Genomic DNA, 14,005 nt, shown 5'->3' on the forward strand with positions numbered 1-14,005 from the left:
GATCAAAGTTATCCTCAAAAGACAAGACTTTAAAAAGAAAGTCAACAGACTCTGACCTGAGGGTGACCCCATGGTTGTCCTACAAAATAAAGGCTGTGGCTTTGTGACAGAATTTTCCTTCTTTGCTCTTAAACTTTGTCCTCTTGCCTGAACGCATGGTTCTGTGCCAGGTGGCTGTGGTGGCAGTCTTGACTGGCCGCTTGATAGGGAGAACATTATCATTTGACCATAAATTGTATATCATTTTTTGTACTCGGGCATCAGTTAACTTTTTGCTACATAACAAACTACCTCAAAAGCTAGTGTCTTGAAACAACTATTTATTTAGCTCATTGTTCTGCAAGTCAGCCATTTGGACTGGGCTCAGCTGGGAGGTTCTTCTGGCTTTGGCTGGGTTTGTTCATTTGTCTGTGCTCAGCTACCAGGTAGGCTGGGTGTTGGCTGGTCTAGAATGGCCTCAGCTGGGATGGATCATCTCTGTCCCACTTGGTTCTCATCCTCCATCAGATTAACCCTGGATTGCTCAACATGGCAGTTGGGCAGAGTTGCAAGAATTTGAGTCACAGTCCTCAAGATCTTGAATCTGAGGCCTGGATTTGGCACAGTGTCACTTGTGCTGTGTCACATTGGCCAAAGCAAGGCGTGAAAAGCAGCCCAGATTCAAGAGTGAGGAAACTGAGTCCATCTCTTGGTGGGAAGACATATATACAGAGAGAGGTGGGAATGGTGGCCTTTTTTGCAATTTACCTTTTACAGTATATGGTCGCACAGAGTCGGACATGTCTGAAGCGACTTAGCAGCAGCAGCAGCAGAAGAAGAAATAAAATGGATTTGGCAGTAGATGGCAGATTTGACGTCTGACTCTAGCCTAGTGTCTTAAACTTCCTCCTTTCCTCATCTGTAAATCATAGGCAGGATGACTGAGGGGATGGCATGAGGTAATAGGTGAAGAAGTTAGCTCTAGAGTCCAGCTGGGTTCTAATTCTTATACTTCCATTTACTCTTTTTTAAAATATATTTTTAGAATGCAATGCTTTATTTATTTTTTATTTATTGTTGTTGGTTGCAGTAGCCTTCATTGCTGTGTGAGTTTTCTCGAGTTACAGTGAGCAGAGGATACTCTTCATTTTGGTGCTTAAGCTTCTCATTGCAGTGGTTTCTCTTGTTGTGAAGCACAGCCTCTAGGCACGTGGACTTTGGTAGTTGCAGCATGTGGGCTTAGTAACTGTGGGGCATGGGGTTAGTTTCTCCTTGGCATGTGGTATCTTCCCTGACTGGGGATCGAACCCATGTCCCTACATTGGGAGGCAGATTCTTATCCACTGCAGCACCAGGGAAGTCCCTGTTCCATTTACTCTTAAATAATTTTGAGGACAGTATTTAGCCTTTCTGTGCCTCCATTTCCTAATCTGTAAAGTGGGAATAATAAAAAACAAACTTAATAATATGTATTTGTTGGAGGATAAATGAGTTAAGTAAAATTTAAAAGAGTGTCTGGCACGTAGAAGGCATTCATTATGTGTTAACTGTTGTTGACACTATTAACATTATCTTGGAAAATAGCAACTCTATAAAAGGAATGTCATTCTCCATGGCCCCTTCAGGATCACCAACTGTTGCTTTTGAATGAGTGGAGTTACTTTCTTGATATTACACATGGCAAAGGATGGATTTCCCTCATCCTTAAAATACTAGTACCTTAAAGAAATTTAAAATCCTGAAAGATGATGCTGTGAAAGTGCTGCACTCAATATGCCAGCAAATTTGGAAAACTCAGCAGTGGCCACAGGACTGGAAAAGGTCAGTTTTCATTCCAATCCCAAAGAAAGGCAATGCCAAAGAATGCTCAAACTACCGCACAATTGCACTCATCTCACACACTAGTAAAGTAATGCTCAAAATTCTCCAAGCCAGGCTTCAGCAGTACGTGAACCATGAGCTTCCAGATGTTCAAGCTGGATTTAGAAAAGGCAGAGGAACCAGAGATCAAATTGCCAACATCTGCTGGATCATCAAAAAAGCAAGAGAGTTCCAGAAAAACATCTATTTCTGCTTTATTGACTATGCCAAAGCCTTTGACTGTGTGGATCATAATAAACTGTGGAAAATTCTGAAAGAGATGGGAATACCAGACCACCTGACCTGCCTCTTGAGAAATCTGTATGCAGGTCAGGAAGCAACAGTTAGAACTGGACATGGAACAACAGACTGGTTCAAAATAGGAAAAGGAGTACGTCAAGGCTGTATATTGCCACCCTGCTTATTTAACTTCTATGCAGAGTACATCACGAGAAACGCTGGGCTGGAAGAAGCACAAGCTGGAATCGAGATTGCCGGGAGAAATATCAATAACCTCAGCTATGCAGATGACATCACCCTTATGGCAGAAAGTGAAGAGGAACTCAAAAGCCTCTTGATGAAAGTGAAAGAGGAGAGTGAAAAAGTTGGCTCAAAACTCAACATTCAGAAAACGAAGATCATGGCATCTGGTCCCATCACTTCATGGGAAATAGATGGGGAAACAATGGAAACAGTGTCAGACTTTATTTTTCTGGGCGCCAAAATCACTACAGATGGTGACTGCAGCCATGAAATTAAAAGACACTTTCTCCTTGGAAGGAAAGTTATGACCAACCTAGATAGCATATTGAAAAGCAGAGATATTACTTTGCCAACAAAGGTCCGTCTAGTCAAGGCTATGGTTTTCCCTGTGGTCATGTATGGAGTTGAGAGTTGGACTGTGAAGAAAGCTGAGTCCCGAAGAATTGATGCTTTTAAACTGTGGTGTTGGAGAAGACTCTTGAGAGTGCCTTGGAATTCAAGGAGATCCAACCAATTCATGCTAAAGGAGATCAGTCCTGGGTGTTCTTTGGAAGGACTGATGCTGAAGCTGAAATTCCAATAGTTTGGCCACCTCATGCGAAGAGTTGACTCATTGGAAAAGACTCTGATTCTGGGAGGGATTGGGGTCAGGAAGAGAAGGGGATGACAGAGGATGAGATGGCTGGATGGCATCACCGACTCAATCAACATGAGTTTGAGTGAACTCTGGGAGTTGGTGGTGGACAGGGAGGCCTGGCGTGCTGTGTGATTCATGGGGTCGCAAAGAGTCGTACACGACTGAGCTACTGAACTGAACTAAAAGAAATGATATTTATATGTAAAAATCTAAACATAACTCTTAGAAATTATGGTGGGCTCAGAACCTGACAATGAAATATAAAGTTAAGACTTCCAAGGATTAAAGAGATGCTAGAATCACAGTTAGTGAGAAAGAAAGAGATAGAGAGAGAAAGGAAGGAGGGAAGGAAGGAAAGAAGGGACGGGAAAGGAAGGAAGGAAGACAACCAGCAGGTATCCAGAACTTCTCTTGAGAACTTATGTCTTAAAGAACTGAAGCCATTTTTTAAAACAAGGGAAAATAGATTCAGTTGCTTGGTTTTTCACAAGAACATATCTTAAAATAAGTCAATGAGTCTCTTGATTTTATACACAGCTGCATTTTTGCTGCCACTTTTTAGGAACAGAAAACCCAAATCATAAACTAGTGTTAGACTTAAAAGATGTTTAAGCTGTTAGTCCCTTAGAATAAAGGGTTATTCAGGAAATAGAAGAGGTGAAACAGAGCTTTTTTTTTTAATTTGTAATAATAAGTACTTAATAATATGTACTTGTTGTGAGGATAAAGAGTTAGTCAGCCTAATTAACTAATCGCACAGCATGTGAGATCTTAATTCCCAAACCAGGGATCAAAGCTATGCCCCCTGCAGTGGAAACAGATTCTTAACCGCTGGACCACCAGACAAGTCCCAAAGCAGTGCTTTCCTGAAGTCAAACATCTGTGTCAGAAACCAGGTATGATGGATTTTTCCATGAATCCATGTGAAAGAGTAATTTACCTGTAACTGATAATGTTCTGAGCAGAGGGCTGAAAACTACAGCCCCTGGGGTCCACCCTCTGTTTTTGTAAGTGAAGTTTGATTGGAACACAGTCTCACCCATTGCTTTCCATACTCTATGGCCAAATTTATACTATGGTGGCAAAGCTGAAGAGTGTGACACAAGGCTAAAATATTTACTATCTGACTCAGAAAAAGTTTGCTGACCTCTGTTCTGAAATCGTGGAACTAATCAGATTTCTTTTTCTTTTTTTTTTACGTAATAGCTGCTATTGTCACATGGAAGGCAGTGTACAGGAAGCTTAGCATAGAGTTTAGGGCCATCTCACCTTAATTCAGCACCCAGCTCTACCTCCTCCCAGATATGTGGCCTTGGACCTTGCCAGCAAGGCAGCCTTGTAACCTCAACCTTCCTAAGCCTCAGTTTCTCCGCTTGTAAAGTGGAAATAATAATAACAGTAATTGCTTCATGTAGGGAATTTATGAGAATTATAAAGATAATGCATTTAAGCATTTAGCCCAGTAACCGGTACAGCTCTAGTGAAAAGTAGCAATAAAATAAGAACAAAATTAAATGGGGGAAAAGTTCCTTAGACCTATAATAGAAGACTGAGGGCAGTGTGTAAGGAAGAGGTGGGCCAAATCAGGCTACGTGGGACTTGCATGGTGGAAGATTAGACTGAGAAAAGTGGATACTCTGGCAGGACAAGGGTGCTGAATTGCCCTCTGGGCCCCTAGAAAGATTCCTCATTCTGTGAGCCTCAGTTTTCTTATCTGTTAAATGGGAGGGTGATGATCATAGTGCCCAACTCCCCGTGACTGTTGGAGGACTGCATGAGATGATGTAGGTACTGCACTTAGCTCATAAAGGGTTAGCTGTTGTTGCTAAGAATTGTGCTTGAAGGAGGGATTCATAAGAGAGGCAGATGTCAGCAAGTAAAAAGCCAGAGAGAGGAGAGTTGGGTCCAGGTGGATGGTGAAAGAAAGAATAAATCCAGTTTCAGCCAGGAATAGTGAGACCAGGACAGACAAACCATCAGAGCCTCTGCCAGAAGCTTCCTTTTGTACAGGCCCTGACACATCTTCTCCATCTTCTCTGAGCAGAGGGCATATCTTGAAGTGACTGTTCCAGACCCTTTGGTCTCTTGGAGATATGACTGTAAAGCTAGGTTTGCAAGTAATTCTGGCACTAAGATAGGAGTTTTCGTGGGAGCAGAGTTTTCATGAAGACCTGCCTGTTCCTCATGGAGTCTCTGTTGACCTTGAAGTTCCTGATCCTCCATTTATAGTGATATCTGCCGTCCCTGGTTCCCCTGGGCTGCCACAGTCTCTGTGAGTAGGAAGGAGAAAGGTTTTAAGGCAGGAGATCAAGTGGGCAATTGTTAAGATAGACCAGCAGTCTCTTTAAACAGATGGTTGATTAATAGGCTATAATACCATTCCTGTTCTCTCCTGAAGTGGGTCGTATTCCACTGGAGCAAACTAAGTTTGAGACATGTAAATATCATTATGAAGATTAGACATTATAGTTGATGATGTTCTTAACTGATCCCCTGACATTCAGCCATGCCTTTGGATTAGCATAATTGGAACATGAGAGGTCAGACCTTAATTAGAGCTTAATTGGACTGCTATATTAAACATAACTGGCTTAGTGGCTGTGTTGTAAACTACACTTGGAAATTCTTTCCAGTGCTTCTCTAAATATATTTTGGGTACTCAGAGTAAAGTTAATGATTTTTTTCAGTTTAGTTCAGTTCAGTCACTCAGTTGTGTACGACTCTTTACAGCCCCATGGACTGCAGCACACCAGGCATCCCTGTCCTTCACCAACTCCCAGAGCTTGTTCAAACTCATGTCCATCGAGTTGGTGATGCCATCCAGCCATCTCATCCTCTGTCCCCTTCTCCTCCTGTGTTTGATCTTTCCCAGCATCAGGGTATTTTCAAATGAGTCAGTTCTTTGCATCAGGTGGCCAAAGTATTGGAGTTTCAGCTTCAGCATCAGTCCTTCCAATGAACATTCAGGACTGATCTCCTCCAGGATTGACTGGTTTGATCTCCTTGCAGTCCAAGGGACTCTCAAGAGTATTCTCCAACACCACAGTTCAAAAGCATCAATTCTCTGGCACCCAGCTATCTTTATGGTCCAACTCTCACATCCATACATAACTACTGGAAAAACCATAGTGGAAAAAACAGTGATTTTTACTGTAAGCAATTTTTGATATGAGGTTTTCTGTTAGCAGTAACAAGTAGTATGAACTGAAGGGTTTATTTCATCTGGATGTGTAAAGAATGCGAATCTAATATTCCCATATTTGCTGAGGCTGAGCAAGAACAACAAAAACTCCTTGAGGCAGCTCATGCAAGTGAAACAAAGCCCCCATCCAAACTGACTTAAGTGGAAAAGGATTTCTTTTGTTGTTCATTTATATAGACAAGGGGCCCATGGGAAGACCTTCCTTTACAACTTGATCTGGGAGCCCAGTGAAGTCTTCACGACTTAGTTCCCCCTCCATCTCTTGATCCTGTTTCCTCTGACTTCGCTCAAACCTTCCCCCTTCTTGTGACACCAGCCCATGTTTCATAAGGCTTGAAGGTAGCAGAAGAAGAGAAAGTCTCTCCCAGAGTTTCTTTCATCAAACTGGCTCAGGTCAATGACCTAGTTGGAATCAGCCCTTGGAACTAGGGGGATTCAGTGGGATATTAGGCAAATGGAAGGAGACTTATCCAAGGCACACAGCTTTAGAGTTGAGAAAGGTGGACCCAAGTAGGAACTCGGGGCACTGTTAGGCAAAGAAGGCAGAAGGGACAGTGGGCAGCTATCTTAGCTATGGTTCATTATGTTGTAACTAGTGGGAAAGAAGCTTAAATAATAAAGGGGATTTATTGGCTCAGGAAATTAGAAGCTAGAAGTTTCTGAGAGGAAGGAAGGCTTCGGGATTGGATTGATTCAGGTGCTCGATGATGCAATCGAACACTTGGTTCTCTTCTTGGTTCTCTTCTCTGTCTGTCTGCTTGATCTCTTAGAGAGTCAGTTTTATCCATAAGTTGGCTTCTCTGAAAATAGTAGCACAGCAATGGCCACTGGCCTAGGTTTTGCCTCAGCCAGAAGGAGAGAATGCTCAAATTCTTTCAGAAAAGCAAACAAAATGGCTTCCCAGGAGCCCCAACACATCTCTTATCACTATGGAATTGATTACATGCCCATCCTGAGTCAGTGAATCCCTTGGGACAGGATAAATGTGGACCTCACTGGTTTGGGTGTAGGTGGCAGGTGAGGTGGGATCACCTGTACCGCTTTATCAGGGTTCGTACCTGGAGCTGGAGAGGGGTTCATCCTGCATACTCACTGCAGTCACTGCTCACCTGGGGCAGGGAGGGTGGGTTGCTGGACATTGTGCAGAGTGCGGCTGTGGCCTACTCATTTCTTCATCTCTAGGATTTAGCACGGGGCCTAGAACATAGTAAGTGTTCGTGTTAGTAGCTCAGTTGTGTCTGACTCTTTGTGACCCTTGGATTGTAGCCCATCAAGCTCCTATGTCCATGGAATTCTTCAGGCAAGAATACTGGAGTGGGTTGCCATTCCCTTCTCCAGGCAATCTTCCTGACCCAGGGATTGAACCTGGGTCTCCCACATTGCAGGCAGATTTTTTTACCTGAGCCACCAGGGAAGCACATAGTAGGACTTCATTAAATGTGTACTGAACAGGGCCAAACTGGAAGAGCATAACTTGCTTAATTCAGAAAGAAATCAGGAGTTTTATACATGAATAAAATGATGGCTGAAAATAAATCTTATCTCAGCTTTAAATACAGATTACATGCAGAGTCTGGATAGAGGTGATAAGACTTTCCACCTCTTTCCCCATCCTATCCCACACAACGTAAAATTTTCCCTTTTGGCTTTTGGTTACTCATCAAATTCCATTACGGTGAAGAGAATTGTAAACAATTGTTGGTATCAGGAAACTATTTCTAACCCCTGATAAGTTCTCTGATGATCTCATGACATTAAAATTTGTTACTATGAATAATTCAGTAAAACAAAACCTTTTTTTCTTTTTATATTCCTTGCTTATGTAATAGTTATTTATTCTAGTGTTTTTTTTTTTTTTTAATAAAATACCTGAATATCTTTTTAAAAAGTGCAAGGACTCTGGTCACTGAAGGAAGACTCTATTTCCTGGCCTTGACCAATAAGGGAAATTAGACATACCATCAGCTTTTGTTTGAAAACAAATTTCTAAGCAGTGGAAAAAATAGATTCTTGCAGGAAAGGTGTGGTAGAATTACGTTAGTGTTACCAAATTTTAAAATCTAAAACACTTTTAGAAATGACCACGTGGCCTGTGCTGGAAGTCTTGGTCAATATTTTGGGTTACAAGTATATAATTTTAACTTCTTTTTAGAAGTATTATTTTTTGCTAATGAAATTCTAATGTAATGGGAGAAATAATGAACCCCTTTTTGAAGTTTGCCGTGATAAGCATTTTGGCAGCTGGTTATAGTTCACATGTGTACATTTCTAGGATTATAGTTACTGTTCAGTATTGTCATGTTTGGAGAGGGTCTCAGATATCTGGAAGTTTCTTGTGGAGACTATCTATGTGAGACATTCTAAGTGGGTACCATGCCCACAGCCTTAACTGCAGCCCCTTGCCCCTACTTTGTCCACACCCCCATCACTCTGGCCACAAATGAATGAGCCAGGAACAAGTGTCAGGCCATCTGGGCAGCCACTCAGGGATGGCAAGTGGCATTGAAATGGGCTGGCATTGCTCTGCCCAACAGGGATGGTCCATCCTGGGTAGAGTCTAACCAGTCCAATCAGATTCTCCAGTCTGGGGAGTGAGGATGTCAGACAGAGAAAGGGCAGCTCACAGTGTGAGTAGAAGGGGAGAGATACCAGAGAAGAGGAGAAAGCTTGAAAATCCACAAGTCAGGAGACCCTGAAGCAGAGAAACACCCAGATAGGAGAGAGCAGCAGAAAAAGCAGCAGCAAGTTGAAAAAGAAGCCACAGTCAAAAAGGAACTCTTAGGAGTCCCTTGGACAGTAAGGCGTTCAAACCTGTCAATCCTAAAGGAAATCAACCCTGAATATTCACTGGAAGGACTGATGCTGAACTGAAGTTCCAATACTTTGACCACCTGATGCTAAGAGCCGACTCATTTGAAAAGACCCTGATGCTGGGAAAGATCAAAAGCAGGAGGAGAAGGGGACGACAGAGAATGAGATGGTTGGATGGCATCATCATCTCAAAGGACATGAGTTTGAGCAAACTCCAGAAGATAATGAAGGATAGGGAAGCCTTGTGTGCTGTAGCCCATGGGGTCGCAAAGAGTCAGACACGACTGAGTGACTGAACAACAACTCCCTTAGGGGATCTTGACATCACTGATTTGGTCAGCGGAATGAATGCATATGTCACTTCAAACGTGCTTTAAGGGTCAAAACAAGTTCATCATATTTGTTTCATTTGCCATGACAATCAGCAACATCTTAGAGCAAAGACCACACGGAGCAGAGAGCCACAGCTGGTGGAAATGTGCGTTGTTCATATAACACAAGTGAGAAACCATCAATGTTACAAAGCTGCTCAGATTTGAGGGGTGTTTGTTACAGCCTAAACTTTTTTTTTTTTTTAAAGCCTAGGACTTCCCTGGTGGCACAGTAGATAAGAATCCACCTGCCAATGCAGAGGACTTGGGTTCTATCCCTGGTCCAGAAAGACTTGACTTACAGAGGAGCAGCTAAACTCATGCTCTAGGGCCCAGGAACTGCAACAAGAGACTCCACCACAGTGAGAAGCCCGTGCACCCCAACGGAGAGCAGCCCCCTCTCATGGCAGCGAGGCAAAGCCCTCCCAAAGCAACAAAAACCCAGCAAGCCAAAAACAAAAAGATAAAAGTGAAAAAGAAATATCAGTATCTAAAATAAATAAATTAAATAGGTGTTCTTTTTTGTTTTTTAACAAAGCCCAGTAACCAAGGTAACCCAAGCGTCTTCTTCTTTCTTGCAAACCCAAAGAGCCTCAACACAATGCTATAGCCAGCCAAGCTTCACTAACCTCACAGCCTATTCTTTTGACCTTGGTGGAGTGAAATTGCACTCATTACTGGAAGAAAGTCAGTGACTTTCTAATGCGAGTTGTTCCTCATCCCCGTCTTCAATCCTCGAGTCTTTCTCCTATGTGTGTATCTAGCATAAAAACTGGTACAAAATACGGTCTGATTTCTGCCTTTTTCTCTTTGGGGTTTGTCTTTTATCATTTGTGCTCCTCCCCCATTGCCCCTCCCCTCAATGTTGTTACAAACTTTTTTCCAGCATGTAGAAGAATGGGAAGAATTTCAGACTAAACACCCAGGTTTTTACCACCTAGATTTCACGGTTACCACTTTGCTTTGTTTGCTTCATTACTATCCCTACACCCCTGGCCTCGGGCGTGGGGTAGCTCCTCCCGGCCGCCGCCCCTGGCCATCAACTTATCCCATTTTCCATCCATCTTGTTTTCTTGGATGCAGAACAAAGTAACTCGCAGGTTCCTGATGGCATGATGATGTCTTATCCCTTGACACTTAGTCTTTTTCCTTTTAATTCTGGACTTTTTTTTTAAAAAAATTGTTTTTTAACTTTGTATAAGGTTGCCTTAACTGATCACCCTGCTTGCCCAAACTTGGACATTTTTTACCCTTTAACAATCATGAACTCAGTGTATTTGTCTACATTACATTAACCTGGGTGCCCATACTTTCTTAATCTCACTCTTTAATTTTTCTCTGTATTACTTCCTCTCTTATCTCTTCACTCACCACAACTTTTCATTTGCTTTCCCTTCTCCCTTTCAGCTCCCCAAAGATAATTTTTAAACTAAACAACAGCTGAACAATATCCCCACTGTTCTATGTGTCTGAGTATGCACAGCACGTCCACACTTGCCCAGGACAGAAGGAAAACACAATTTCTTCCATTTTATTTCTTTGCATCAAAATGATCAAATCTGTCTGCATGACCTTCATACATCAGACCATTTGGCTATTTTAAAAGCCTTTTTAATGGAGTAAGTCAAGCTGCATTCCCTTCATAGAAAGAATCTTTACCACCAAAGGGTGCACTAAATGCCAAGGGAACAATGTATCTTTTGTAAGGAGAGAGGGAGAGACACTGCCATCCTACAATTGCTGGATTGTTTAAATTATTAGATGGCAATTCATGCTAAATACATATTTGCCTTGTTGTACAAGTATTTTCTTATTTTGGTGAAAGATAGCTTTTCAAAGGGAATCCTACTCTTGCAGTGCAAACTTAGAAGACCCCATTACACGGTCGAGTGCATTTAATTTTATTACTGTGGCCAGCAGTGTTTCAATTTTTTAATAAAAGTCTATCAGCAGTGAGGGAAAAGACTGCAGACAATCTCCAGCAACTCAGGCACCTCTGTATTTTATTTACTAACAGCTGTAGTAAAGCTTTCGGTGAAAAATCTTAAGTAGCACTTTCCTTTGTGGTGAGAATCAATTGCACAGCAATCTTTTAAACCTTATTTAAGCTTATAAAGCTAATTTGGCTACTTCAAAGTAAAGGGAGGGGGGAAGAAAAACAGAAGAAAAATATTTCTCCTAATAAATAAAATATTAGAAGAAGAAAGTGAAGAGGAATTGTCCAGAATTTATTAGCAATGCCTACTTAATAAATGTCAGAATTCTTGTACAGGAGTTTTTTCTTGCTTTTTTTGCTTGAGTTGCATGGGGAATGCATTCATTCACTTACTCACCAGTCATTGATCACCTGCTCTGTGCCAGATACTCAGTTAAGCCCTGGGAAGATAAAGAAGACACATGTCCTGTCCTCAGAGAGTTTATAGTTTGGTAGAGGGGTTGGACATGTGGGCTAGCAGTTATATTACAGTTATATCTGAGGTGCTATAACAGAGGGGCACGTAGAACCAGTGGTGGCCGGGAGAGGAGAGCTTACTCTAAATTGAATAGGGTAAGAATGCTCAGAAAGGCTTCCAGGAGGCATCTTGAAAGACAAATGGAGTTAGCCAATGAGAGAAGAAAGGAATTAGTTAAGAAATTAGTTAAAACTCTTTCTGTTGGAAGCTATATACAAAACAAACTGGCTGAGTAAGAAAGGGGGAATATATTGGCTTATGAAAGGCTTCAGGCATAGTTGGATCAAGGGTCTGGTACAATGTCATTAGAGATCTGCCATTGGTGGTCTGTTCTTCTTCCTTACTAATAAAACCCCAGATTTGTTCACTCTCATTAGACTTGCTGTGCGCTCCAGGAGGGGCAGGGCTTAGCTAATTTTATTTGTACTGATCCAATTTTGAAACAAGGTCACGTTCTGAAGTGTTAGAGGTTAGGACTTCAATATATGAACATGTGGCAGAGGGTGGGAGAGGAGACACAGTTCAACTCTTTACCCCCGCATCTCTCTCTTTCCTCTCTCGAATTTCTTGCTGGTATCTCCAATGACTGGACCCAACAAAAGAGTAAACAAGCCTGGTTGATACGAACCATAAAATCAGCCTCATAAGGCACAGAGTGAGGTGGAGAAGGGTACACCTGGGAAGGGAAAAGAGAGAATTTCCATCAGAGTCTGTCTTGCCTTCACTCTTGGAAAGGATCTTTTCACATGGTAACCAACAATTGGGCCTTAGCCCCTGCTATTTAAAGGAGAAGCAGATGGGTCTTCTATCTCCCAGTTTCCATAATAATCTTCTAAAAGGGATTAAATAGTTCTCTTTGGGTTATAAGACATTTTAAATGGGACTAGGAGGCAGGGCAAGCAATGCTCTACCCCATATCTGTCCTGTGAGCCTTCAGCCCTGTTACTCCAGGACGTTCTTTCCCTTGTGGCTCGTTAGCTACCTATCACCTAGGAACCACATTGAGCTGCATGTTATGAAAAATCAAGAACAGTGCAATAATCCAAATGAAGTTGATTTTCCTTTACATATCAAGATATCCAGAGTAGGTCAGCTGCAAGCTGGTACATTGACTTAAGGAAGTCATCAGAGGCCCAGGTTCTTTCTAATCTCCTGCTTTTGGCCTGTTGGCTTGTAAGTGCTGCTTTGCTTCCAGCCCCACATCTGTGTTCCAGATGGAAACAAGTGAAGGAAACTTTAAGGAAGAGAGCAGTAAAAATTGGGAAAGTAGCATTGTCCCATGGATGGAGGAGCCTGGTAGGCTGCAGTCCATGGGGTCGCTAGAGTCGGACACGACTGAGCGACTTCACTTTCTCTTTTCACTTTCATGCATCGGAGAAGGAAATGGCAACCCACTCCAGTGTTCTTGCCTGGAGAATCCCAGGGATGGGAAAGCCTGGTGGGCTGCCGTCTATGGGGTTGCACAGAGTCGGACACGACTGAAGCGACTTAGCAGCAGCAGCAGCAGCAGCATTGTCTCAGAAATCTATGGGGTATGTCAATTTCTATCTCAAATAGCAGAACCATGTCTTATGGTTGTCCCTTGCTACATGCTGTTGTTCTGTTGTCTGACTCTGTGACCCCATGAACTGCAGCACACCAGACTTTCCTGTCCTTCACTATCTCCCTGAGTTTGCTGAAACTCATGTCCATTGAGTCAGTCATGCCATCCAGTCCTCTCATCCCCTGTCGCCCCTTTCTCCTCTTGCCCTCAATCTTTTCCAGCATCAGGGTCTTTTCCAATGAGTCAGCTCTTCACATCAGGTGGCCAAAGTATTGGAGCTTGATGGAAGGTTGGGAAATGTAGTTTTCCCCCTGGACTGATTGTTGTTGCTGCTGCTGCTAAGTCGCTTCAGTTGTTTCCGACTCTGTGCAACCCCATAGACTGCAGCCCACCAGGGGCTTCTGGTAATAAGGATGAAGTGGAGAGGGGCTACTGGGTGGGCAGCAAGGCAGGGTCAATGCACTGGCCAGTGGCACCCGGACCTGATGTACTGACTTCTGAGAATTTGAGCGGAATGGGGGAAAGCAATAAATATATTTACTCCAAGACAATGTCTAGATTTAAATAAATCCTTCTGAGGCAAGTCCAAAATACATGTACTAAGGCTCCTACTATGTGCCTTGTATTTTATTAGTTCCTGCTAATATAGTCAGAAATGATGCTTAC

At 42.5% G+C, this 14,005-nt stretch overlaps 1 protein-coding gene across 4 annotated transcripts in view; it reads left to right on the forward strand.

Annotated features, from left to right (window-relative positions):
• Nucleotides 1-14,005, forward strand: part of IQCK (IQ motif containing K) — a 155,824-nt gene that overhangs the window by 38,910 nt on the left and 102,909 nt on the right. The window lies entirely within an intron of this gene.

Source organism: Bubalus kerabau, chromosome 23, assembly GCF_029407905.1.
Source record: "Bubalus kerabau isolate K-KA32 ecotype Philippines breed swamp buffalo chromosome 23, PCC_UOA_SB_1v2, whole genome shotgun sequence".
In the NCBI taxonomy this organism is placed as follows: domain Eukaryota; kingdom Metazoa; phylum Chordata; class Mammalia; order Artiodactyla; family Bovidae; genus Bubalus; species Bubalus kerabau.